At 48.6% G+C, this 24995-nt stretch overlaps 1 non-coding gene across 1 annotated transcript; it reads left to right on the top strand.

Annotated features, from left to right (window-relative positions):
* The first annotated feature begins 14895 nt into the window (after positions 1–14895).
* On the top strand, positions 14896–15049 carry LOC138489950 (5.8S ribosomal RNA). Its single transcript, XR_011275037.1, has one exon. It is a non-coding gene; the product is annotated as a 5.8S ribosomal RNA (ribosomal RNA).
* Positions 15050–24995: the final 9946 nt, after the last annotated feature.

Raw genomic sequence — 24995 nt, 5'->3', positions numbered from 1 at the left:
ATATTAGACCTGGTCGAGGAGTGGGCAAATGACGTAGCATCACCCACCATGTGCTCACAGGATGCATAATCTGTGCCACCTCTGTCAAGGTGCTAGCAGCCCTACACTTCCTGGCCACTGGTTCATTCCAGCATACCACTACCATCATTGGTGGCATATCAAAGCCCACACAATACGGCTGCCTTCACCAGATATTGCTCTGCATCATAGCATGTTTGCAAAGGCACATATACATGCCATTCAGACTGCAGGCAAGGCAGAGAGTGTGCAAGGAATTCTGTGCACACATTCCACATGACTCAGAGCCATCACCTGCACACAGGTTGTGTTCCAGTCCTCCCCAGTGATTGAGAACATCTATTGAAACAGGGCACATCAGCACTCCATTAAGGCACAACTGATCTGTGATGCCAAGGGACACATCATGCATGTCAATGCGAATTGCCCAGGATGCACATATGACAGCTACATCTTTCGCCATTCCCCCATATACCAGCACCTTACATCGGAAACGTTTGGAAACACCTGGCTGGTGGGTATCAACTATAATGCACATAGAAGGAATGACATGACACACAGAAACACATGGAATGACAATAAATGCTAACAATATTAGCCGGTCCGATAGCACAGCGGGTAGAGCGCTTGCTTTGACATCTGTGCAGAGCCTGCTGACGCAGGTTCAAATCCTGGCAGCACCAAACTCAGCCTTTCATCCTTCTGAGGTCAATAAATGTGCACCACACACCGTGGGTAATAATAAGCAGCGCTCAGATGCCTGAGGGTTTGTAGCGCTATATAAATGCTAAAAAAATTAAATAAAAAAACATACATTTCTCACTTTGCAGGGGACAGTGTCTCTACCCACTCTCCCCATTCATGTTGATAGGCATCAGGAATCCAGCCACCCTAGGTGAGGCAAGCTACAATATAGCACATATAGCTGCTAGCGGCATAGTGCAGAACACATTCAGAGTGCTCAAGTCACTCTTCCACACCCTTGACCACTCCGGTGGCGTATTACTATGTGCACCCCCTGTAGTATGCAAGAACATCATGGCATGTTGTGTCCTGAACAATATTGCCAGGCGTCATTGCATACAGCTGCAGGAGGTGTGAAAACAAAAGGAAATATCAAGGCTGAGTACCCCAAAAGGAAATACACCAAACGCGGGTTACAAAGGAAAATACAAAGATCTTTATTTTATACTGAACAGTTTCAAAGGACATTGCAACAGATAGCTATCGGTCCTCAGTACAACAAAGCGAACTCCAGCTTGGTTCGGTGTGCTCAGTGAGTGCGACTGTACATTATAATAGTCACACTTTTCATACTCTCGAAATCATGATGTTCAACCCACCTGCAAGTTAATACAAGTTAATACATCACAGATATAGGGTTCGTGCTGAGTCATGCATCTATACATTTAGGGATTATCATTAATACATTCACTAACAAATCACAATGGCAACAGTATAACTTAGGATTCCTCGTTAAGCCTTCTCAAACATTTCTGTACAATATGGTCAAACAAGTGTTCACATTTCGGTATTTGAATATATTGTGTTTAACATGTGTTTGTGGATTAGCTTCATTGGCGCAGGTAATCCTCTACACACAAGTCAGCGAAGGACAAGGTCTCAGTTCATGACCCCAACATGTGGCCTGCAGGCAAGTTACACATTAGTTTGTATACAGTACAGAGGTCAAGACGGCCATGTTACATTCAAAATGACACTGTCCACCATTTTAGTACACAGGGTGACTTTAGAGGGAGAATCTAAAATGGCAGATGGACCTAAAATGCCGGTTTACACTGATCTAAGGTCAAGACCTTGCAACCCGGATTTCTCCGCAAGTGGCTTATAAACAGCTTGGTGTAGGCCAATATACATATATTCATATAGTATAGGAGGCACAATATGATTTTCCGTTCGACAGAGGGACATTGCCATCATCAACAGGCAGCACCCAGTCCCTTACTTTTCTTTACTTTACTTTAATAGATTTGTATTGCGCGGCGATTGACCCTTGGGCTTAAGGGCACAACAAGAACAAAAACAACAAGTTTAGTAGGCCAAAGAGCACAGGGACAGGGCACATGTAGTCAGGTTGCACAAACATACTTCACCTGAACTGCAACCTCTGTGGATCACACACTGGGAACTCACATCCCTGATGCCCTTCAATGATGCAATCAGGACAAACCAGCTTGTTCATACAAACATCCTGAGAATGTGCCCCATAACACGAAAACTACAATGCCACCCCATCAACACTCATCACATCAAGTTCAGAAACCACCTGCACACTCATAGCAAGTGTACATAACAGAATCCTTGTCACAGGCACAACATCCTAAACAGACTGATGCCATCACCAGACACAATGTCACCATACCATGTGCTCCCCTGAGTGGCATGCACCAACTGCAACAAAGGGCTCACCTGACTGCCCTCTTCATGATGTCTCCCTTCACACCAATGCCGATGGGCCTGCTCACCTCCACACAGAACAGGTAAATTACCATAACAGAGTGAAGACATCCCCAGGTGCAATGACACCATCCATGTGCTCCCTTGTGTGGCATACAACAACTGCAACAAAAGGCTCACCTGATTGCCATCTTCATGAAGTCTCCCTCTGCACCACTGCTGCTGGACCTGCTCACCTTCACCCACCACTGCCATGTACTTGCTCCCTCAATGGGGAAGATCATCAGCTGCGCAGCCACCCCTCCAGATGCATGTCTCTGATACCTCAGTATGTCCCACGTCCAATCATGAAGATGCTCTCCAGGAATAACAGAAAGCACAGTAGCCACCACAGGATAAACACATATAAATAAAATGGTTCCGTAACACAACCCTCCCCCTCAACATTTCTTGGCCGTATTAATAGGAACACATCAGCAACATGACACATAACACATGCTAACGACATACTAGAATCCGACACATGCACACCATCAGCAATGCACTGCCCACTACACGCATCACACACATGCATACATGTGAATTGGATCATCCACTTATGCAAGAAAGGGACATGAAGGTGTTTTGCATGCCCATGCAACAAAGACAGGGTTGGACCTGGAAACAACAGAGGCCATGGAAATGAGACACAAAGAGCCCCCATATCACAGTTCAACTACAATGCCAACCCAATTCCCATTAGAAAATGTTGAATCACCCCAAAAACGAGGCCCAGTGTACAAATGCCAACCTTGAGATCACCAGAGTACTCAACAGGCCAGTTCATGCCATGATCATGGAGTGGCCACTGGACATGACACATGGCAGGAGGCAGCATGAAAGGCTGACATGATAGGAGTGCAAATCAAATGCCACACAAAACATTATGCTACTGCATCAGCTCCCACCAAAAGCATGTGAACAGGAACATCCCAAGGAGAAAGTTGTGGATGTGCAACCAGAAACCCAGAGCACATGCATAGCTGATCAAGGAAACATGCACACGTTCAGAAATGGTGGCCACATCACATCTTCAATGAAAGTGACTTTCACCCAAACATCTCCAAATCACATCATCCATGCAAACCCTTAGTGTGCCCCAACATGCCACTATTGGGGTGCATAGGTCACCCTCCATGACCAAGGTTGACAGTGCACAACCTCAGACATGTTGGCTGCCTCACATCTTCAGTGACAGGGACTGTCACCCAAACATCACCAAATCACATCATTCATGCAAACCCTTAGTGTGCCCCAACATGCCACTATTGGGGTGCATATGTCACCAGCCATGAACAAGATTGATAGTGCACAACCATACCTCCGGGTACAGCTTTGGTGCTGTGAATCCCTCACCATCTCAATCTAACACTGGGCCCCTGCATTGGTGCAAGGAGAGCCAGTTTCTAGCTGAGGGGATGTGGACTAATGTGGAAATGGGGTGCTGGGGGGTCCTTTCAGGGAGTGTGGGCACTGGGTGAGGCACGATACCTGTAACAACTGAAGGAGTCAGTCATAAAGACTACATATTTAAAAATCAATGTAGTAAGGGATGTGCACCCGTATGTGGGAGGCTGTAGCAGCCCACAACATTACATCTGTTGTCTCCACTGAGCATGGCCGCATGTCCAGTACTCCAGCTCGAAATGTCCATGAGAGGGCAATGGCCCAGACATGAGGCCATTCTGGACAAGGACACAAATAAGAGTCCACCTTGGATGGGGAAAAAACAAATACAGTCCACACTGGATGAGGACAAAATAAAATAGTCCATCTTGGACGGGGTTACAAAACAAAACAGCCAACTCTCGATGGGGGCAACAATCCCAAAAGATACACAAAAATATTCCACCTTTTGGGGGGGTCCACAAAGGTACACCAAATACTAATCAAAACCTATACCTCCTCCATGGGCGGTGGAGTTGTCTAGAGGATAGGGGTGTTTGTTGACATGGCCAAAGGAAACCCCTCCATGGTTCAACTAGGATCACCATCCTGTGGTGGATTTACGGGTGTACTCTGACCACACAGTACCAAAGACTGGTTCTCATTTGATATGACCACTTGTGAGAGGGATGCTTGCATGAGGGTCCAAATCGCTACTAGGTACCGGTGATGTACATTACAAGTGGCCACAGAGTCATTATGCATGCTCACTCTTGACATCTCCAACTGTATAATGAGATATTCTCTAAAGAAAGTTGGCTCTTCATGGTGGAGATCACTTGTGCCTCAAGGTATCCCTGTCTTGATGGCACAATTGCCTTAATGCCAACATCTCTGCCTCCACGCATTAGCACTGGGCTTCCATGTCTTCATGTCAGGATTCCTTCTAAGCCAACATCTATGCCTGCAGGCATTTTCTGTGGGCTTCCATGTCTTGATGCTGGTGGTCCCTGTAGGCCAAAAACCCATCATGCAGGGATTTCCTTAGAGCCTAACCATCCTTGCTAATCGCCTGCCTTAGTTGTGGCATGTGTTCTTACCCCGCCTGGCGCAACGCGTGAATTATTCAGCAGAGTGTGCAGCAGTTGAGGTAATGACATGTTCAGCCAGGCGATAGATGGCCCTGGCCATCTCCTGCAGGACCTCGACCATTGGGTACTTGCACACAGCAACTCTTCCTCACACACTAAGTGTCCAGCAGACACATATGCACCATGTGTGCAGGCCCTACCAAGCCGGCGATGCTGAAGCCTGGGCCATCACAATGAGTGCAGAGTATTTGACTGGCGGTCAGCTACCCTCCGATTGACACCAGCCTCTATTGCTAGATCCATTATGGGCAAAGGCAATTTTGCAAACACTGAAAACACCATTGAGAACCTGGATTCCCACTGAATGGGCCATGGTCTCCTGGCTCTCCTCCTCAGGCTCAGCAGGCTCAAGAACCTCAAGGAGCTCCATGGCATCTGGACAATATACAGAGGCATTACTACGTGGCAGAACATGTACTTGTGAATGACAATGCATACAGACACAATAGGACCAGCCACACATACATTACACATTGGAACTGAGAGCACTGTGACCTGAAAAAGCACATATGACTGACATTCCAATGACTAGTGCAACGATGCTGGTTTATATTCGGCCCTGCAACATGCCATGATTTGGAGGAGTAGGAGAATATACATACAGACATGTATGAGAGTGGAAGACCCACCAGTGGATGGATGGAGGTCTATTGATCATTACTGCACCCTTACTCTGCTCCATGTCTGCTTGCAACATGTCAAAGTGTTGCCCCTCCTTCTGCTGAACAAACCTGCATGCAGGCAAATGAGCTGCCATAATTCCCATGACCCTCATCATCATGTTGCCCTTGGCCAGATGCATGGTTAGCCATGCTCACAAACGTCTCAACCATGTGTGAGAAGAGTGCAACATGAGCATGTCCAGTGTGCACTTGCATAGCCACTGAACCACTTACACTCCAAATGTGTAATGTACATCACTCAAACATCTCTTGGCCAGCCACTGCAACTCCTGTCTGGCAGAGACTCTCATGCATCTTTGCACTGACATTGTCGCTCATCCATGTCCACTCGCAGGAAAGTGAAACTCTGTATGCTGTGATGTGTAATGTGAGGTCAATTTCAACTGCACACAGACACAATGCACCCACCTCATGGAATGCACAACATGTGATGGAAGTGACCATGGTAGCATTATGATAGTACCCATGGATAGGTGAGGAGGACCCCGGCAACTGTACCACATTTCACAGCATCATGCATAGATGGAATAACATATGACATGCACACATGGCACTCACCTGATGTGGCTGCATAGGTGTCCATGCCCCCCATGCCAACCAACTGCTTACTGATAATGAGTCCATTGGCGACCTCGTCAAATGGAGTCCGCTCATCCGTGGGTAGTGATTTGCCTCCAGTAGACTGGCCCGAGGCCACGTTGCTTCCAAACATCTCCTTTGTCTGTCACATGAGGTCCCCCACCCTCTTGTGGATCTCTAGCACAGTGTGCCTCTCCGTGCTACAGCCCTTCATGTGGTCTGTGATGTCCTGCCACATCCTCCACCGCTGGGTCAGAGAAATGGTACTGCCAGACCAAGCATACAGCTCTACCTGGCGTTCAGCAACATAATCAGTGAGGATTGTTAACGCCTCCTCTGAAAAGCACTTCTTTCTTGGTGACCCATTTTCCTTTACATGTGCCTCTTCGTGGGGTGCTGCATTGTCCTGCTCTGCAGGCTGGACCCTCTTGCACCTAGTGGACCTTAAAGGTACAGGGTCCTGGCAAGGATTTATCCGGCTGCCCACGCCTAGATCCTTGACCTCAGGCACAGATACAAGCTGCTGGTGAGTACCCACAGGGTGACCCTCTCTACAGATTTTCTGTGTCCTGCATGGAGATGCAAGATTTGAGGAAGTCGGTTCTGTACACAGCATGTGTGCTGCACAATTCTTAACTGGCATGTAGCTGCATGAGAATACTAAGCATATGTGATGGCACATGTCTTTAAAGTGGACACATGTAGGGATGTCCTCTGTCAGTTCTTGGTGAGAAATTCTACTCACGTGAATTCAATGTGAGTTGCTGACAGCAAAGACTCAAACAGGAATAGTTGCTAGGTAGCGAGGTTGCAGGCATGTGACAGACATGTAAAACTCCTCCATGGGTTGCTCAATTGAAAATGATTATTGCATCATCCACACTCAGCAGCTGAAACTGATACATGTTTCTGGATGTTATGGTAATGGCAAATTGGTGCATTGGACTTTAACGGACGGCATTGTGATCTATCAGACCACTGCATGAGAGGCCATACATGGCAAGTCATCATGGCATGTGTTGGAGCTGTAAGCAACAGCATTGCTGCTTGATCCTCAGCAATGGGTGGATGTACGTGTTCTATATTTTCAGGTCGAACTGTCAGGGGTGCAAGTTGCTATATGTTGTTGGATGGAGATGTGCTTAAAATGGGCTTGTAAAACCTCCTCGCCCGCTCACATAGGCATGCAGTGTAGAATAAAACAAGGATTGGATTAATGAGTCCTGCATGGAACTGGGAAACGTGAGAGGAATGGTTGACCCACCATGCCCTCTGAATGGTGGGTCAACCTTATGCATGCATCACATGCATTCAGCAGTGGCCAACCCCGCCAAGGGCCTGCAGCCCCCCAAAACCACCTGTGTGTTGCCTCCTGAGGCCACGGAGCAGAGGGGTGGTCTTTGCCAGTATGCCATGAGCCCTGCCCACCTGGACCCATTGGTATGCATTGCATTACCAGTGGACACTCTCCGAGGCCAGCCATCTGGTAGTTGGCCAAAGGAATGAATGGAAGGACCAGATGGCCGGCCTGCTCTGGAAGTTCGTATGGGCTCCAATCCTATAATGTAGTCCTGTTGGTTCTATAATGAGACAGGACACTTTTGCCCAGACCTCCTTCTCTGTCACCCAGGGCACACAGATTACAGGAAAGCATAGTTGCATTCATTCGGCTTGACTCACAGTAGACCATCTGTATGGGTCCATACCACACCCAAGAAGACACATTAGGACACACCAACTTGTTCCAGTTGTCTTATTAAGGAATCCAACTTGATTGTCATAGTGTATTTATTATGATCACGCATATTCACTAAGAAAACCCATGAAATTAGATGTACGTGTTTTTTAAGTCTTGTTAACCATTATGTATATCAATGAAGTTGGTGGGTAAATTGTATACTGTTTAAAGTGATGACTATATTATTGTTTTTCGTAACCAACCCAAAATTAAATCATTTCACCCTTGGAAACTGTCTTAACTCTCAGTTGAACTCCACAGGCAAGTTTTGCCATTTGTGTGTCCTGGTCTTGTTCCTCTACTCTGGTGGAACCTTTTTTCTTTACACCACCAGGAGTGGAGCCAGTAGCTTTATTTGTCTGAAAACAGGCAACCTTGCCCGGCCCAGACACAGGGGTTTCCACTACTTAAATGGACAAGTGGCATTCAGCCACTCGATAGGTCTGTGATGGCCCTAGATGTCCAGAGCTGCACACACGCTAGACTGAATGGATCAGCCTGTATCTACCCTGGTACACAAGGGACGGTTCGCTGGGGAAAAAATGTGTCAGCTTGCCAATCAAGGCAAGACAGAACAACTGATGGTAGTGCTTGAGCGATAGTCCTGCTCACTTGGACACAGGATAGGAAGCTGATCTGGTGCTCTGTTGAGACACCCGGGCCCCACCGGTGGGGAGCCGGGGGTTAGGGGGAGGTGTCGTGTGGGATATCTAACCACAGGCGGTGATGGACATACTGCCTGACTGGAGGGCAGTCTAGCTAGTTTGTGTGGTTAGAGTCACCAACAGCCTGACAGATGATGGGAGAAAAAGGAGGGGGGTAGGGGGTCGGGCAACCAGCACTGTTATATAAAAAAAAAGTATGAGAGGGGGATTAAATCTCGTGGTCTTGGACCTAAAGGACTAGGGATGACAAGTGCAAAAATAGAGGCATCGGGATTTCCTTATGATTTATTCACCCTGGTGGCTCGAAAGTTCCTTGCAGATGGATGTTTGCCCAAAGTGTGGATTGCGTGATAACAAGTTTTTACTAAAAACGCACTGTCCCACTAACTAAGGGATGTGCTGAAAAACCCATGCTTTCTGGGTTTTTAGTGCAATTTCGTGCAGTAGCCCCTGTTGATCTTGGGGGTATCATAAAATGTTGTGGTGGAGCCACAACAGGTCAGGTCAACCAGTTTCGATGGTTTGTTAGTGATTAACGACCATCTTCTTCAGGACAAGCTCAATCTTCGTGTGCTATTGAATAGTATCTGTCCTCATAGTAGGGCAGCGGTGGCAGACTGCATGGGGATCCTGGAGTAGGAGACACAAAAAACACATTGCATAGAGGGCAAGAGTGGACCTCTTACCGCAATGTTGCAACAATGATGCATCCAGAACACAGCTCGAGAACCTGTTACAAAGCAAGTAATGCTGTCATAAAAAAGGAGGGGTTGCTCACTTACTGGGTTAGAGCAAAAACCACTACAATGGTGGCTAAGGCGTAGACAAATAAACGCCAGGGTGGGGGAGGACAAAGGTGAGAATAGAAGGAAAGGAAGTGGGATGCATGGCAAGAAGCTGTCCAAGTGGAGGTGGAAGGGGGGGGAGGTGGGGAGGAGCGGGGCAGGGGCCGTGGGATGTGCTAAAGAGATACCAAGTGCAAGAGCCTACCTGGGTAGGGTTGCTGTACTGTCCAGGAGGTCCGCTAGGAGCGGAAATGTGCTCTCTGCAGGATCGTGCCTGTAGATGGAAGCAGAGGTGGCAGAGCGGTGAGAGGCTGGATGCGCCTGTGCTCAGACGGCGGCGCTGAATGGAGGGAGGGGATCACATACCTGGAAAGACTCAGGGCGGACACAACCGCTGCAGCCTGCTAAGTCCCAACGCTGTAGGGGTAGTGAGCAGCCGCAGCGGTTGTTAAGTGCCATGTGTGATGCGGCAAGGGGGCGTGGCAACACCCTGTCACAGGCGCATTGGCCAATCAGGGGTTGCCACATGGCGGGTGTGTCAGCCGTCATTTGGCCAATCATAGCGCGGCCCACACGGGTGTGTGGGCTGCGCTTGTCCAATCATGGCACATGCATCAGTGGGTGTGTTTGCTGCAGGGCTGGAGCTCGTATTGACGTGAGCTCGGGAAAGGGGAGGGGGGAAAGCTCCTCTGGATAGAGATTGCAATGAATGTCAAGTGCGGGGGCTGTGCAGGGGGATGTGGGGTCCCTGTACCCCATGGGCTGCCAGATGGTGGTGCAGGGTCAGAGCAGGCTCGGGGGGCGAGAAGGCAGAACAGGGGGGGTGTGATAGGGTAGGGGCGCAAAGTGGAAAAGAGAAAGAAAAGGGAAGGTGGGGGTGGGGGACAGAGGAGCACAAGAAAACAAAAGCTGTTGTGTATGGAATACACAATGAAGCAAAATAAATGGGACAACGTAGGAGAAATGAAGCAAAGAAAAGAAAAGGTTTCTTAAGAAAAGAAAAAATTAATGGAAAAATCAAACAGGTGAAAAGAAAAGTGACTACGAATGGAGAAGATGAATGGAAAAGAAAAACATTATTTGATGGAAACGAAAAAAAATTCAAAGGTGAAAGTGCATCATGTGTTGTCCGGTTCATCGCACAGGTCCATCTGCCAGGGGCAGTGGTTCGAGAGATGTCAGAGTTCAATGATGTAACACTGCAAGTTCTTGCCACTGCATTGCTTCATTCAACCCTTGCTTGCATGTGTTCAAGCGAAAAATCCACTTCTGTTCTTGGGTGAAGAGTATTGCGTGGTAATTGCCTCCTCGCTTTGGGCGCTTGATTTTTTCTAAGATGGTCCATTGGAAAGACTCAGCTGTATGGCCTTCCGCCAGGAAATGGGGAACCATGGGTGCAAGATCTATGTTCAATCATCCGTTTTTTTACTTCTCGGGCGGTCATCCCAATGTACCGCAAGTGACACGGACAGGTGATCATATATATAACTCCTTTGGTATTACAGTTAGTGAAGAGTTTCTGAACCCATGGAGTGGTCCAGCCGATGTCCAGAGTAGTGCTCCGAGCCGTCTGGGTGCACATTGAACACAAGCCACAGGGACTGTGACCCACGGGATGGGTCTGGTTCCATAGGGTGACCTGTGTGTTTGTGGCAGTATCGGCATCTGGGCGCACTGTGTTAACGAGGGCGTCCCTCAGGTTGCGTCTTCTTTTGAGAGCAAAACGCGGCATAGGCATGTTGGATGTGCCAGTGTTCAGGATAGGCCATAAGGACTTGATTTCCTTTTTGATTTTGTTAAGTAGAGGGGAGTAGCTTAGTACTGCCGTGATGGTTGTGGCATCTGTGTCCTTTTGATGTTGTTCAAGGGTGCACGAGCGTGGGATGCATCTGGCCCTTCTGTACGTACTGTGGACAATCCTCTGCGGGTAACCCCGCTGGACAAGTTGGTTTTTAAGAGTTTTAGACTGCGCAGTGTAGTCTTCCATCCTACTGCAGAGGCGTCGATAACGCAGAAATTGTCCAAACGGTAGGTTGTCTTTGAGAGATTGTGAGTGGTAACTCGAGTATGTAAGTAGGGAGTTCTTATCGGTGTCCTTGCGGTAGACTTTGGAGATGAGCCCGCCTTGTGAGGCCGTAATGGCTAGGTCAAGAAAGTGGGTTTTTCTTCTATCTTGTTCCATGGTGAAATGCAAATGGATGTTGCGTGCATTGAGCCATTCGTGGAATGCCAGGAGTTCTTCGTTGGAGCCTCTAAAGATGACGAAAATGGCGTCTATGTACCGGCGCCAAACAAGCAATTTATCACGAAAAGGATTGGTTGGTGGATATATATGCTGGAGCTCGAAAGAGTTGACACAGAGATTGGCCAGACTAGGTGCGAAGGTGGCATCCATGGCGGTACCAGAGACCTGTTGATAGAACTGATCGTTGAACATGAAATAATTCTTCGTGAGGGCTATTTCAGCCAAGGAGGATATGAAGGTTGAGGGTACCTCATGAAGGTCAATGCATGAGTCCAGAAGATCTTTTAACATGGTGAGAGTTTCCTGTTGCGGGATCTTAGTGTACAGAGACTCGATGTCAATGGTAACTAGCCAGTCAAGTTCTGGGTTGAATTGCAAAGAGTCAAGGAGAATGAGCATTGCTGTAGAGTCTTTGACATAGGATTGCATTTTCAGAATTTTGTCCTTAATGAAAAAGTCTATTTATTGGGATAAAAGTTCCAAGATCGACTGGATCCCTGAGATGATGGGACGGCCCGGCGTGGGCAGAGTGGCTTTGTGTATTTTTGGTAGGGCGTACATGGCTGGAGTCCTTGGATGCGAGGGAATCAGGAGCGCTGCTTCCCTTGAGCTCACGTATCCTTCTGCTTCCGCTTCTTCAATGATGGGTGCTATCAAGGCCTGCAAGGAGGCTGTTGGGTCGCTGCAAATGAGGTGGCAGCTTGAGGTGTCGCTGACCAGGGCCTCCACCATATTGGTGTAGTCATTAGTGTTCTGAATGACGATAGCTCCCCCTTTGTCTGCCGGTTTGATAGTTATAGCTTGATTTTTGGCAAGGGCGGAGAGAGCTTCAAGTTGGATTTTGGTACAGTTGTTGTGGACGAAGGGAATGTCAGATTCAATTTCTGAAAGTTTCTTCATAAGTGCTTGCTCAAAGGTAATAGATTCGGCCGTGTAGGCACTTGAGGGTACGCAGAACTGAGAGGGGGATCTCAGACCAGTGACGTACTTTTGCGGATTAGATTTTTCTTCAAAAAATTGCTGAATATGTATTTTCCAAAGGAGTTGGTTGCATTCAATCCGGGTTTGAAAAGGGTTGTATCTGGCCGTGGGTATAAATGAAAGGCCCTTTTGTAGGATCTCTTCCTCCGGTCATGTCAATTGATAGGATGATTTGTTCACAATCAGGGAGGTGGAAGGATCGTTGCCTGTCCTCTGCTGTGTGTTACAACCATGGATTGTGGTGGTGTTCGCCATCTGGGTCCGCGTTGCCCTCTGCCTCGCTGGCCTAAAAAAGGTACTGCAGGGATGTTGTGTGGTGCGGGGATGTTGTATTTGACTCTTTGGCCTTGGCGCCCGTAGCTGCCAGAACTGTTGCCGGAGTTAGAGCTGGAATTGGACCATGACCTGTTTTGGCCTCCCTGAGAGTTCTGAAATCGCAATTGTGCTGCATCTCTCCTTGTTTGCCGCGCCTCATCAGTGAAATACTCGTCGGCGACATATGGGTAGACTTTTACATGTGTAAAATTCTGCAAGTCCTTATTAAGTTTCAGAATTTTCCTGTTTAAATTGGTGTCTTTAAATTCTTTCAAGGATGTTTCCAGGAGAGTTAGTTTTGCTGTATATATGTCTATTGCAATTTTGGGCTTGAGAGTGTCGCTTTTAAGCATGAGTTCTGCTATCAATTTGCCAGTGACTGACTTAGCTGTGTTGATAATTAGAATCAGCCAGTCTCGAGTGCACTTGTTCGCAATGAAGGACCAATCTTTTCTGAACTGAAGGTTATCTAAGAAAATCTGTGGTTCTATGCGGATGATTAGTCCGTTTGCTGTTTGGGGCGGCATGGGCCCTCAGATATTCTGTCATGAGAGCTCCGTGGAGCTCGGAGCGGATGATCTTCTTTCTGAGGATTTCTATTTCGTTCCATTCATCGGTGTTGCCATTGATGTTCGGTGCCAAGTCAATCCCTAGCAGGGATAGATTGGCCAAGATGCCGTCAACTAATTCTTTGGCAAAAGCTAGGTAGTGGCCTTCTGCCATGGTGTGCTAAGGGAAGGTGAAGTGGGCGGGAGGGAAAGAGGGGGGGGTTATCTGTCTAAAGGCAATGGGTAAACAAAGATGTCGAAGGGCTGGAGATGGTCCTGCCTTTCTGCTACTTGAGTAAATCAAACCCAACAACTGCATCCAGTTGTGCGAAAATCAGACAATAACAACAGGGTAAATTAAGGCTCAAAGAGTCGGAATGGCAACTGCCTTCCCACACCGTAGGGGAATACTGGTACACAAGGGACGGTGCGCTGGGGAAGAAATGTGTCAGCTTGCCAATCAAGGCAAGACAGAACAACTGATGGTAGTGCTTGAGCGATAGTCCTGCTCACTTGGACACAGGATAGGAAGCTGATCTGGTGCTCTGTTGAGACACCCGGACCCCACCGGTGGAGAGCCGGGGGTTAGGGGGAGGTGTCGTGTGGGATATCTAACCACAGGCGGTGATGGACATACTGCCTGACAGGAGGGCAGTCTAGCTAGTGTGCAGCTCTGGGTATACAGCTGCACCCTGTTCATGATAGGTATTGGGATTGCAATTATTTCCCATGAACACAGAATTCCCAGTAAGTGAGGTCATAAGCTAGCGTTGATTAAGTCCCTGCCCTTTGTAAACACCCGCCATCACTACTACCGATTGGATGGTTTAGTGAGGTCCTCGTTTCAGCCCTGCCAGGGTCAGCAATGGCCGTGGGGGAACACTGACGAGACTATCAAACTTTACCATCCAGAGGAAGTAAAATTCTTAACAAGGATTCTGTAGGTGAATCTGTGGAAGGATCTGTACTGGTGGAGCAGTAGGAGGCTGATCTGAGAGTCCAGCCTTGGTTGCATTCCATATGCATACACCCACAGCCTGCAGTGCTACTTGTGGCTTATGATCCAGCCAGTAGAGTGGTCCGTGGAACAGTACTTCGGGAACCAGGTGCCAGGGAGCAGGATCCCTTCCACTAGAGGGGTCCATCACACAGCAGACAGATGAGAACATTCAGCAGGGTTGTTTGTTTGAAACCCTTATGGTCTTGGGTGACTGTCCAGTAGGGAAGCTTGGCAGGGCGCCAGGCCATCCAGCTGCACAGGCAGGATGGGTGGCGTTGACTTCCCCCAGCCAATCAAGCATAGGCAGATGCATCCCGATGTCTGCAAAAATTAAAGTTGCATGTAACACTTGGCAGTGGATCACTCAGCTCACGTGTCGATGAAGAACGCAGCTGGATGCGAGAAGTTGTGTGAATTGCAGGACACATTGATCATTGAAACTCCGAACACACCTTGAGCATCCCAGCTCATCCCGGGGCTATGCCTGTCTTAGGGTCGCTTGAACATCAATCACCCAGAGACCCTTCCCGGGGTGCGGCTGGTGCCTTCACAGGGACCCTTTTGCTTACGTCACCGTAAGGTCAGTCTCCGATCAGCACCATCGCTAGATCCCTGGAACTGGCTGGAGGCTTGTTGCTGGCATGTCCTGGCCTCCTCATTTCCCCCCTTTTGTCGTCGGGAGGGCCATAAGCCTAGCATGCTCCATTGGTGGTGGCAGCAGACCAATGATCCAATGTACCATTCAGTACCCCTGGGGCAGCTGGCTGTGCCATGTGTGGCTGTCTGTGTTTTCCACTGGATGCCTGCTCAGAGACGGCCCTGCAAGGCAGGCCTCATGACTGCATATGACAGGCATACCCTTCCCAGGGGGAATTCGGAGCATATTTGGACATCGCACATTTGAGTGCACCGGAGCTGCGAGGCTGGGCCAACCCCTCCCAAATCCCTAGACCTGGAGATATCTGCCTGAACTTTGGATCCCTGACTACGACCACAGTTCAAACATGGTGATGCACTGAATTTAAGCATATTACTAAGTGGAGGAAGAGAAACTGAGAAGGATTCCATCAGTGCCCAGCCCCAAATCCCTTTCGAGCAGCAGGCATGGGAAATGTGGCATACAGAAGACCAACTCCCCTGTGCCGCACAGGGGTCCCAGGTCCTTCTAATTGAGGCTCACCCTGTGGGTGCTGTTAGGCTGATGGCGACACCAAGTGCAGTGGTTGCGGCTTAACCCCCAGATCATGCACAGTGGCCTTAATCCAAGTGCAGACTCAGTGTCATCCAGCCATCTGGTCCGGACCTGCTGGCCCGGGCTATCTGTTCCTTGGGCCAGACCCAACTGCCATCTGATTGGGATAGTTGGACATTTGGACATTTGTCTCCAGCTGGGCTCCATGGAATATATTTTTGACAGGGCTTAATAGTCAGTGGGAAGTGGCTTCCTGTGGGCGGATGTGTGGTTCAGGAGCAGAACAGGCTCCTCTGTGCTCGGACCAGAGCCCCAGTGCAAGTGTGGACAAACAGTCCTGGCTACAGAGGGAGAGGCTAAGAAAGCCCAGCAGTTGAAGGCCTAGCTGGGATCCAGGCTCCAGTTAGAGTCCCAGGGAAGTACTACTTGGGATCCGCGAGGCAGTCAGTAGCCCCGACCCTCTCTGCAGAGTAAAGCTCTAAGGCATCAAAGGCAGAGCCCAGATGGCCATGGTGCCATCCAGCAATTTGGTACATATGGCTGGACCATCAAGTTTCCCTGCTCCTTGCGGGCGTTATGTAGCCAATCCTTTTTGTTTTCCTTTCCCACAATGCATGTCTATGCAAGCGGATGGGGTAATATTGCGAGCTATGCTATTGTGCTGCAGTAACATGGGGCCAGCTGCCCTTCCCATGGCCCTAATGCAGGATACTCTTGGGTCACTGCAGCATTGGTATTGTGATGTCATGACGTGGTGGATACAGTGAGAAATTTTGCTAACAGCACAAGGGCTCTTTTACACAAGGAGTCCTGGTGGATCCACACATTTGACACAAATCTGACAGGTCTGAATGAATAACTAACTTACTTTTACCTGACACAGAGAGGTGATAGGAATAAACCATATCACTAAACTTGAGGGACCCATGAGAGGGACCCGTTCACAAGCTCCATTGCTATAAGCTATCAGTGCTAATCGATTCCACCCATGGTCAGGATGGACAACACCATACCTTGATCAGTGCAGAGCTGAATGCATCCACTTAGCAATAACTTGCTCAACAGAAAAACTTTAACAGATCAATTGGGGAACCAGTTGACAAAAATGGCATCTACAGCATAACAGTGATGGTCTGCCACAGCATTCCTTTTCAGGGCGACAAACATATATCACGTTGATGCACAACAACAAATAAATGGTGCTCAAGGCATACATCTTATAGTGACAGGCACGTTTTCGTTCATGGGATATGCAGTTGATATATCCTATGGGTAGCTGATAGATGCACAAATAAGGGAATGTTGAGTGTCCTCTACGATATTTATATTGTTAACTATATGCAATTCTCACCTTAACTCTCGTGCTCTGCGCTAAATCAAATCTGTAGGGGACAGCACACACCCTCTTTTTTGCCACAACACTTTATTCTTGTGTGGGGCCCACCCCTGCAGCTCAATTATTACTTGAATATTTGAAATCTCAGGGTATTTAGAATTCTAGGGTACAGGGAGGTATGCTGCGTATTTGGCTGCTGCATCTGTTGCAGCATTTCCAAGGAAATTATGTCTGTATTATTGGTGTGCGCAGTGCATTTCACCACTGGTACTAGAGTGGGCCGTGATAGGTCATAAATCAATCTGTTTAACAAGGCAGCATGTTGTACAGGGGACCCATCTGCTCTTCTAAATCCCTCCTCTTCCACTGGCATAACCCAGAATGCACTGTTGTAGTAACGTACACTGTCAGCATAGATTGTCACTCAGCATCCTTGCGATGCTTCCAAAGCTTCAATTAAAGCAGTAAGCTTGGCTGCTTGTGCCGAGTAATGCATTGGTAACCTCTTTTACACTAATGTTTCATACTCTCCATCCAGTAGACGGACCACTGTGGCCCAATGTGTCTCCTCCCTGTCTCCTGGTCAATAGTCACTGAACCATCAATGAAGAACACCTCTCCATCGCCAAGGACATAAACTCTCACTTTTGGTATGTCATTGCCTGGTCCCTCATAAGTGTCGCAGTCATGTACATCATCATCCTCCGTAACAATTTCTTTCAAAATGGTGGCTGGATTCACTGTATTACACATGATTATGTGGATGTTTGGGCTATAAAATATAGCCTAATTGGCAGATGCCCGCTGTGTAGTCAGGGTGGATTAGGATCTCTCTAAAATGGCAAATACTGGATGCTCTATGTATATCGTCACTGAACACCCCATTGTAATAGAGGCTGAATTCTCTATAGCAAATGCTGCAGCAGCAAGTACTTGCTCACACAGAAATTGACCCTGTATTGTACCGTGGTACTGTAATAGGCCTAGGGCTTATGGCCTATCATACTCTTCTGGATCGGTACAGCCGTCGTCATTTGTCCATCTGAATGTGAAAATAGATAATAAAAGTATTGTGTGTGGTCAGGTGTGGCTAAAACCAGGGCTGCGGCAATCGCATTTTTCAACTTTTGGAAACTAGTAAGCATGTCCTCTGTCCATGTGATTGTGCTCTTTGCTTTCTGGGCATCTTTCAGTGCCTTTAACAATGGTTGTGTGCAGGTCATGTAGTCAGAAGTCCATGCACTACTGTAATTACACAATCCCAAGAATGTCTGCATGTCTTTCACTGTTATTGGCTTGGATGTGCTGCGCACTGCAGTAGCACATTCTTGTGTTATTTTTTCTTCCAATGAATAGAGATAAACTGACCACCAAGGTATAACACTTCCTGTCGACAGTACTGAAACTTCACTCTATCCACTCTGTACCCTTTTTCAGCTAGCAATTGCAGTAAGGTGATAGAATCATCTCTACATTGTTGTTCGCTGATGCTGCACATTAACAGATTGTCCACGTACTATGTATGTTCCCCAAGTCTGGGTGTAGCAGCCTGTAGAAAATGCTGAGAGACTCACAATACCCCTGAGGCAATTTTGTATGCTGGAACCGCCTTCCGCCATGAATAAACACTGTGAGATATTGGGAGTCACTGTGCAGTGGAATTGAGAAGAATGTGTTTTTCAGGTTAATGACAGTGAAATGGGTTGCTGTCGTGGGTATATTACACAGCACTGTCGTGGTGTTGGGGACTACCAAAAACTTAGGTTGCATTATGTCATTCAGAAGGAATAGGTCCTGAATCATTATACAACTAGACCCTTTTGATTGTTTGATGGGGTATATGGCCATGTTGCAGGGGAGTTAGAGTGCACAATAATGACTTGGTGAAAGAGTGCATTGATGGTGTCATTTTTGCTCTCTCATGCTTCCTTGGATAGTAGCTACTGCTTCACTCTGGGTAATACTGCTCCAGGCTTAAGGGTGGTGGTCAGTCAAAATATCGAAAAAAAAATCTCGACTAACAATAATCTCGAAAAAAAAAGACCGGAAAAAAAAAGTCGAATTTCTCTTTTTTTAATTATATATTTATTTTGGGGTCCGGGATTCAAAAAAAAAAGGTAAAAAAAAAATAATTAAAAATAAGGTGGGTTGGGGGGGAACCCCCACATTTCGAATAAAAAACATCATTAAAAAAAATGATCTTTTTCGAGATTTCTTTTTTCGAGATTATGACCATAAACCCTTAAGAGTAATATGTATTGGAGCAACGCTCTGCAAGAGTCCTACCTCAAGGGGGGGGTTGGTTTTTCACAACGTTTCTGGGACCTGTGCCATATCTTTGTGTGCAAATGATGGGACACTTCATTCCACAAACATGGGGCACAGGACATGATGAAACTGCATCATGATCTCAACACACAGAGCTAACACTATTTTGCTGTCATTGTCCTTGTCTTCAAATAGATCAAAATCAGTCAGTTCCTTCAGTGGCTTAGTTGGTTCTGTGCAAAATACTGTGTGCCACTGCTTGCCCAATGTATCTACCCCTATCAAGAAGATCCTTGTTTTTGATACCACCGGTCGTTCAATGTCCAACGTGAGAATCATCCCTGCAACTTGTTCTTGGGGCAGAGCGGGCCTGAATATGAAGTCTGGGTGTATTCTCCAATACACATTTCCCACTTGAGGGATTGCATTTACAACACTTACAACACTGTGACCCCGTAAATGAACAAATCTGGGTGAACTGGAATCCGTCGGGCAGCCATATCACTCCCTCAGGCATGAATGACCACAATGGCTCTTATGTGGCACACCCCCAGAGTTGAACACACCAGCCCCTTTCAGTAAACGAGATAGTGATGTTCAGCTTACTGGGCCATGTCTCGTACTAACAGGTTCACAGTGAATGTTTCCGAAAATAACAACAGAGCCCACACTGTCTTACCCCCAACTTTGGTGGCTAATTATTCAGTAATCAGAATCAATTTGACAGCCCAAGAGAAGCCCTGCATGTCCACAATCTTATCTGACAAAGGAAAATGCCCCACCTCAATATATGATTTAATCGCACTTGTATCCACCATGAAAATTAAAGGTTTGTCACCTATCTCCATGCCCACCAAGGATTCTTCTTCTGGGTTGGCAGTGACTGACAGGACTGGGCACACCAAATCTTTCTGAGGGTTGTCCTAATCTGTATAACCCTTGTGGGAATATACAAGGGTTCCCTCCTAGCACACTGGCCCCTTGATCATGTTTGACAGTGCCGTTGGAAACTGTGTTACTGTTAGGTATTTGAGGCACTTGTGGTGGGGCAGGATGAGTGGAATACGACACTTGACCACTAGGGACTGGCGCTTGCAGTTGCAGGAACTGCGGAGGGGGAGCTAACTGGGTTGAAATTTGTGGTGCACCGTACAGAACTGCTGCTGGGATGGAAGAATAGGGCTGTTGATATGAGGCTGCTGGCCATGGAGCTTACAGGGGCATCTAATCATATCCACGTTCTGCCCTGCTTCTAAACTCCCGTGAAAAATGTCCCATCCTCCTGCATATCCAGCGCTGTCCAGTATTTCTACCCCTCAGCCCCATTTCTCCAAATCCTCCCCTTCCCACTCTCTGCCCTGTCAATCCTCCCTTCCTCATGGGTACCCTCCCAGGGCCACCCTTGATATTGTGGCTGAAACCCACCATTCAATTTGTATCATCCTGCCCATTCAGGTGCCATTCTCATGTCGGCCTGTACCACCCTGTGCTCTGTCTGTGCATCTTGCAAGGCTGCTACTAGTGCCTGTTCAACTGCTTTCTTTGCTGACTTCGTCTGTACCAGTTTTGCTTCCTCTGTTTGTACTTGTTGGCCATTTCCTTCTCTTTATCTCTCAGATGTTTACAGTGATTTATAGTTATAGACTGTATTTCACCCATCCCTTCGTCTCTATCCCTACAATCTTATCAAATGGCTTCTGTACCTCATAGAAATGCCCTTTCTTGGCCAGAAAACAAAAGAATGGGATAGACAGATCCTAAGGTTCACCTGTTTCTACCCTCTACATCTCTTGTGTCTGTAAAATATACTGGCAGGGTCTTCATCATCTCTCATTGTGCGTTGCTTTATGTATTGAAGACCAGATGTGTCGGCGTAGGCACAGCGTAAAACTGCCCACACCTGTGCCCTGATGTCATTAAAATGGGACCCGTCATGAATGTCATCCCCCAATTTAACACCATGATACCATACTTTCACCCAGGTGTCATCAACAAATAAGCTTTTGAAAGCGTGATAGACGATCTTAAGGGGGAGTCAGCTATTAAGGGAAAGAGTGAGTAGGCCTTAGTAGGCAAAGAAAACAGCAACCATGCATTCCTTGACTGGCCTCTTGTAGACATGCCCCATTTCACTAGCTCACATTGCCACTGCCAATCTATCTTGCCTTGCACTCTCTCTCTCTCTCTCTCTCTCTCTCTCTCTCTCTCTCTTTCTCACTCTCATATAGATGCATGGCACCCCTTTTGCAACAAAACAAACACCTATGAAGTGAGTTGGCAGATTATGGAAAGGGGAGCAATGCTATACCCCCCGATCCCCCTCCAGATTACCATCAGCTATATGCTTGGGTTTATGGGATGCAATGACGTAGGGTTCACAGACAGGGCAGCTTCAAATATGAGGACAACAGGCATCCATTTCGCTTTCCTTAGTATTTAGATTGGTCTGCTGAAAGATTGTTTAACAACTATGGTTCATATTCCTGGTAGCTGCCCTCTCCAGATTGGACTACGTCAAATTTAGCCTATCTGTGCATTGAGCAAGTGATTACAACACATTCTGAATGCCTGTGCATTCCCTCATCTCTGGCAGAATGCAGCTCATTAGCAATCTGTGCTATAACAATGCATCTCCCTATCCAGGTTTCAGCTCAAGCCAATGAAAAAGATCAAATTGTTGTTAACAGACGTAACATGGAATTGTAAAACCCCACGCAAATTTCTCTAGAATCAATAACCCGTAGAAATGGGGTTTAAACAAGACCATTACTTGTATGTTCTGAACATTATTCCCCATATTTAAGCATGTGTTTGTTTAATGCTAGTTTTTATTCTGTGCCTTTCTTTTTATTGTTTCACTTTTCTGTCACAGTGATACAAATATAGTAAATACTTTTGGAAAATATGCGTTAAATGTTTAGTCTTTCTACTGCCAGTAGCAATCCGGCAATTCCACCAGAAGCAGAACATAATAGCAATCAGGGTAATTCATAGAATTTCGTACAAAAGGGGCGCACGCAGCTGGCGCACAGTGTACGCGTGCGAATGTCTGCGCCAGCCGCGTGCGCTAAAATCGATTTCCGCGCACAGCGTATTCATGGATATTGGCCTCCAAAACCAGCCGTGGCGCAGAATGGCGCAGCGACCCTGCAGCAGCGCCAGTTACGCCCCCAAGAAAGCCCTTGCGCAAGGAAAAGCCATCAAAATTCCCAATTCAGCGCAAAGGGCTGTGGTAACCCTGGACCAGTTTACAGGGCTGCCAAACAGCAAACGCCAAGCGGGGAACGTGTATTACTGGGGTGCGTGTGAAGTTTCACACGCAAAAGGGCCTGTGCAAGTGGGGTACGTGTATTACTGGGGTTCACGGGAAGTTTCACACGCAATTTCAGCAGGGTACGTGTATTACGGGGTTCGCAGGAACTTTCACACGCGATTGGGCTGGGTACGTGTATTTCAGGGGTGCGCGGGAAGTTTCACATGCGATTGGCCTGGGTACGTGTATTTCATGGGTGCGCGGGAAGTTTCACACGCGATTGGCCTGGGTACGGGTATTTCAGGGGTGCGCGGGAAGTTTCACACGCGATTGGGCTGGGTATGTGTATTTCAGGGGTGCGCGGGAAGTTTCACACGCGATTGGGCTGGGTACGTGTATTTCAGGGGTGCGCGGGAAGTTTCACATGCGATTGGCCTGGGTACGTGTATGTCAGGGGTGCGCGGGAAGTTTCACACGCGATTGGCCTGGGTACGTGTATTTCAGGGTTGCGTGGGAAGTTTCACACACAATTGGCCTGGGTACGTGTATTTCAAGGGTGCGAGGGAAGTTTCGCACGCGATTGGCCTGGGTACGTGTATTTCAGGGGTGCGCGGGAAGTTTTGCACGCGATTGGCCTGGGTACGTGTATTTCAGGGGTGCGCGGGAAGTTTCACATGCGATTGGTCTGGGTACGTGTATTTCAGGGGTGCGCGGGAAGTTTCCCACGCGATTGGCCTGGGTACGTGTATTTCAGGGGTGCGCGGGAAGTTTCACACGCGATTGGCCTGGGTATGTGTATTTCAGGGGTGCGTGGGAAGTTTCAGACGCGATTGGCCTGGGTACGTGTATTTCAGGGGTGCGCGGGAAGTTTCACACGCGATTGGGCTGGGTACGTGTATTTCAGGGGTGCGCGGGAAGTTTCACACGTGATTGGAGTAGGGTACGTGTATTACTGGGCTGCGCATGAAGTTTCACAAGCGATTTTGCTGTCAGAGCGGGGAACGCGTATTTCGGGGCGCGCGCGGAGTCCTACACGTGAATTGGCAGTGTGGGTCCTCCCAGGTGTCCCCTCTCCCCCCTCCATGGCCCCTGCATGCAGCCCACACCACAGGGGACTACCCTGCACCCCTGGTCATGTCCCGCAGGCAGCCCATCCACCATGGGCATGCCCCCCAGCCAAGCCACGTGTCACTTTGCAATAGGATCACCAACTCATGTCTCCCAGCACCCCCACCCCCAGCAGTGAGCAGCACCTGCCAGCAGGCCCCCACACATGTCCCACACATGTCCCCCAGCACCCCCAACCCCCAGCAGTGCAGTGCACCTGCCAGCAGGCCCCCACACATGTCCCCCAGCACTCATTGGGCCTCATTAGGACCCAGGCAGTAAGGGGTTTACGGCGGCGTGAACAGCACTGACCCTTACCGCCTGATTCCGAGGTCCCTTAGCGCCATGGAGGTTTTAACACCAGGTGTTAAAATCCATGGCGCTAAGGGACCTTGTTGTTAATTACGCCACCGTAATTTACGGTGGCGTAATTAACGCCTTCCCCACTCCCATTATGCCCTATGGTGCAAAAATGGGAATGGGGAAGGGTAAATGGGTTAATGGGGACTTACCGCCCCACTCACCTCGGAATGGGGCGGTAAGTCCGCCAACCACCATGGCGTAAACGTAGTTTACGCCATGGTGGTAAAGGTACGACCCAGGCGGTAACTTACCGCCTGGGTCGTAATGAGGCCCATTGACAGGTACCTGCCAGCAGGCCCCAACACATGTCCAACACATGTCCCCCTGCATCCCCACCCCCCAGCAGTCAGGGGCACCTGCCAGCAGGCCCCCACACATGTCCCCCTACACCACCACTGCCCAGCAGTCAGGGGCACCTGCCAGCAGTCCCCCACACATGTCCCCCTGCACCCCCACCCCCCAGCAGTCAGGGACACCTGCCAGCAGGCCCCCACTCATGTCCCACACATGTCCCCCAGCACCCCCACCCCGCGGCAGTCAGGGACACCTGCCAGCAGGCCCCCACTCATGTCCCCCAGTACCCCCGCCCCCCCGACATTCAGGGGCACCTGCCAGGAGGACCCCACACATGTCCCCCAGCACCCCCACCCCCCAGCAGTACAGGGCACCTGCCAGCAGGCCCCCACACTTGTCCCCCAGCACCCCCACCCCCAGCAGTGCAGGGCAATTGCCAGCAGGCCCCCACACATGTCCCTCAGCACTCCCACCCCCCAGCAGTGCAGGCCACCTGCCAGAAGGCCCCCACTTATGTCCCACTCATGTCCCCCAGCAGCCCCACCCCAAGCAGTGCAGGGCAACTGCCAGCAGGCCCCCACTCATGTCCCACTCATGTTCCCCAACACCCCCAACCCCCAGCAGTCAGGGG

This window comes from Ambystoma mexicanum, chromosome 9, assembly GCF_040938575.1.
Source record: "Ambystoma mexicanum isolate Mex_15411 chromosome 9, UKY_AmexF1_1, whole genome shotgun sequence".
Taxonomy (NCBI): Eukaryota; Metazoa; Chordata; class Amphibia; order Caudata; family Ambystomatidae; genus Ambystoma; species Ambystoma mexicanum.
The sequence above is the reverse complement of the archived record's forward strand: the minus strand, read 5'-3'. Positions and strand labels throughout refer to the sequence as shown.